We start from the raw sequence: 4,461 nt of genomic DNA, 5'->3' as shown, positions 1-4,461 counted from the left end.
AGCCATAATAACCTTAATGCTTCCCTTAAAATTGTCATACACTTAAAATAATAGAATTAAAAAAGAAGAGATGTTGTCTAATGAACTGAGACCTGACTGCATCATAATCATCTCATCATTGTTATCATTTTAACTTAGCTCTCACCACCCAATTGATTTTGTCAAAAATCTAAAAAGCATCCTCATCAGTAGCACTGTGGATTCATTTTGGAGACTAGCAAAAGCAAGAAGAGACATATTCGATAATTGTAGCTAAAATAAGTATTGAGAGAAACTAGTCAGTAGCTTGTTCCTTTTTTTATATATCTAAAAGAAACAAAAATATCAAGGACCTACCCTTTAAAAAAAGATATCAAGGGTCTGCCTTTGACACCTACAATGACAATATCAGCATCAAGAGCCTTGCCATCTTTGAGTTTGACTTGCTTCACCTAAAAGATTCACTTCATGATTCATTTGAAGAACAACTGAATATCAAAATTTCAATTTTCAGAGTTAAGGGAACATATGTATATATTAAACCTAAAAGGATAAACCCACACTCAAGTGCCTTAACACAAAAGAAAATCCCTAACCTCGGATGAAACTATGTTCTCCAATTTCGTACGAAAAAAAAAGGATTGAAGTATTGAAAATGAGATTTCACAGCAAGAACGAGAAGAAAGAACATCGATGAAGTCATGAAAGAGTGGGAAAAGCTATTTAGCGGCTAGTGGTCGACGAAAGGGCTGGGAACGGTGGTAGCGAGGGCTGGGCACGAATGCGCAAACGTGAGGAATGTGGACTGTGAACGGACAACGAACGAGCACAACAGTGACAGACGCGGCGATGGCTGGGCACGAGGGACGACGACGATTGTCTGCGCGGTGACTATTCGTCAGAGAAGAGGGTTGAAAATGAGATTGAGAAGACATGGAAGAAATTGATAAGGAGAGGGAAGAAATCATGTGGCAAGGGATCGTGAGAAATAAAATAGTAAAGTAAGAGAGAAGGTACTTAAGTTTTTTAAAAATAAAAACAAAATTAACTATACCTTTAATGTTGGTTAGCTCTCTCTTTAATGTCAGTTTAAAATCGACATTAAACATCTGCATTTCAAAAAGAGACATTAAAGCTCCATTTTCATTTTTTCCAACCGACATTAAGGGCATATTTCTTCTAGTGGCTTCCCAACTATAAACGCCTAGTTTGCGCCTCACCTCAATGAGTAGTAACTCCCCTTACTTTTCTCACTATGGCCTTAACGCTTGTGACTTGGGGAAGGGAGATTTAAATCATAAGTCAAATACTTAGTGAGTGATAGTTTTTGAAAAAACCTTTTGGAGCAAACAATACGCGAAATCATTTTCATTTAAGAGGCCTCAACGCCACATTCCAATCAAACATAAATCACACATTAGTCTTTCATATTCCTTTCGTCAAGAAGATCAACCATTCCCGTGCATAGACTATTGTGATGACCTTTTCTTCAACAACATCCCTTAAAGAATTTATTGGTTCATTTTCCATTGCCCAGGCTGCTAAGCTCAATACACTCCTTTTATACATTGGTCAACTTCACTCCACCATACAATCCTTTTCTACATGTCGGCCATTACTTATTACGTGCACATAATAGTTAGCTCATTGATAGAAATAAGACTAATTGTTTACTCGCAAGCATAGAATTCAATAACCAAACATAAAAACTTTAGCTTTGAACATAGCACAAAAGCTTTCTTTAGAAATCACATTTCTCATAAACATTTAACGTGAAACACAACATTCAAGACAACAGAAACTTTAGAAGAAAAGCTTTTAAATTAATTCAACTTTAGAAAATCACTCATTGACTAGTTCCCTTCTTCAGAACGTCTTGTCCCCCAAAACCTTCTCCTCGCCTAGTATTGTCCATTTTCAGAAGTGTGACTCTAAAAATTTCAGCATAACATTTCTTTCTACTCACTTTCACCTATATTTACACTACTCTAATACAATCAGATTAGCCATCCATAACTTCCTTTAAGCTTATCAATTCCTTCTTGAAGTATTACACGTGTAAATTTATTAACTTTTCAGACTGTGCTTAGCTTAAACCCTTACATATGGCCCATTAATCAAACACAATTAGGAAATTTCCCAGAATTTTTCTAACTCTCCTGTCCTAGCTCATCATACTTTGAATCTTTGTCACACCCCATCCCGGAGCATCTCCTCACTAGGCCCGAGATGTGGAATGAATCCAATCAACATTGTTCTTCTTCTAACAATACTTATGAACCATACTTAACTTGTAGCTCTTAACTATCATTTTCAAAGAACTTAGACATAAAATACGGAAGGAAACTATCTAACTTTAAGTTAATGAATTAAAATCATTGCAAAACATCCTCTGGTTTACCCAACCAATGGATAACCTGATCAACATTCTTATATAGACAAAATAAAGTTGAGTCCCAACAAGACAACACTATTACAAAACTAAAAAAAAAAAATTGCTAAAAAAAATTGCTACACAAGTCTATTACAGAAAACGACAACTAAGTCCTCTCTTAGCTTAATTACAATTTTTCATGCATGTCTGAAATGAGTCATACAAAAATCTATTCAAACTTCTAACAAAATAGGTGGATGCTTTAACAGACGTAAGAACCACGATCTCTACCTATAAGGAAATTAAACATTGAGAGAATGAGCTATAAAGCCCCGTGAGTGGCAACTTTTAAAACAAAGCATGATAATGAAACTTTGAGAAAAGCATACATAAATTTAGCAAAACAAATTTCTTTGCAAACTTAGCTTTTAACATTCTCTTTTCTTTCTTTCTTGATATACCTTGAACTCTTCGGAATCTACGAGATGAAACTCTAGGCATGGAAGCCTTGTCCCTCGATACAATACCTGCTAGATGAAACTCTAGACGCTAGTAGCGTCGTATCTCGATAGCTATCATGATATGGAAAATTGAGGCAACTATAAAGGCCATCATCTCTTACCTAGTCTATGTAATGGAAACTCTAAGCATCTACTAGATACCCTCATCACACGATCTCTGTGCACAAAAGAATCTCCCCCGTAGGGTTGCTATTAGATTAAGACATCTAGTATAGACTTAAGCATTCTAAACTATCTCATGCTAAAACTTTAACTTACTTAAGTTAGCATGCTTATAAAAAACCTTGCATGAAGCAAGTCTCAAATCTATCCTTGCTTTAAATAATCTCTTTGCTCAAATATTTGTAGAAACTTAACATTCAAACACATTCTCATAAATCTCATGTTTTAAGAAACATTTCTCAATTTGAATGCTTTAGAAACTTAACTCAATCATGTTTTCTCATACTCGTTTCTAAACTTGAAACTTATGCTTTGTAAATAATTTCATAAATCTAGCATATTCAAATGCTTAAAATCAAAACATACTTTAAAACATAAATTCTTAAATCAATCTTAGAAATTCATTTTAAATTCATTTTAACCACTCACAACTTTTGGCTAGGTTCTTCGTTTATAGATTTGTCCCATTTCTTCTTGCCTTGAAAATAACAAGAAAATCGAGTGAATCTTGGGTTCAACTAAAGGAAACTTCCTCAACTTCTTAACTTTCACCTTTCCCTCTCAAGAGAACTTTTTCCTACTAACCTTGACTTCTTTGAAATCTTTGGGTGGTCTTAGCTTGCTCAAGATCGATTCTTCAAGCTTGTCTTAGCTCAACATGAACTCCTAACTAAATTAGAGCCTAAAACCAGAAGACCTAACTTAGCAAACTTGCTCTTAAACAAGGAAGGAGAAACTTAAACTTGTTGGGTTTTATGTCCTAAAACTCGTAGATAGTAAATATAATCAATTGACCGTTATTAATAAAATTAATAAAGTGTTTTATTATTATAATTTCAATAAGTGTTGTTGATTATATTATTAGTTTTTTCTTAATAACCTAAATCCAATAAACTAACATCCTAAGCTGTTTGATGAGTCTGAACAGTATGTAGAGACATACGGGGATCATGTTTAAGATCAGCTTAAAGGGTCTATAGTATAGGGTTAAGGTTGGGTACCTTATCCTGTTAACACTATGGATACGGCTCACTTTGTATTTGATACAAACACATTGATCCAATGCGTTCATGTATGTAACATGGGAGTGAGGGTATCCTATGCAATGAGTTTGCATAAGACTGGACCACGAAATAGTAATCACTAGATATAACTCCGTTAACTAGTTGGATTTCTATTTCATTAGGAGGACCTAGGTAACTTAGTCTTAATCCTGAGTGTATTATGAACTCCTGTTTGCGATGGATTGTCCTTTGATTTGTACGGGTGAGAGTTGCCTGATTGCCGACTTAATATGCTTATCATTTTGAGGACAAGACCGAGTGGGGAGCTGAAAACATAATCACACAAGATGGAATTCACTCATTCTTACCTTTATGGTAAGTAGATAAGTGTTCCTTTAAATAGTGTCTCCGGGACTTGAAC

The sequence above is a fragment of the Cucumis melo genome, chromosome 5 (assembly GCF_025177605.1).
Source record: "Cucumis melo cultivar AY chromosome 5, USDA_Cmelo_AY_1.0, whole genome shotgun sequence".
NCBI lineage: Eukaryota > Viridiplantae > Streptophyta > Magnoliopsida > Cucurbitales > Cucurbitaceae > Cucumis > Cucumis melo.
Note: the sequence above shows the minus strand (reverse complement) of the source record.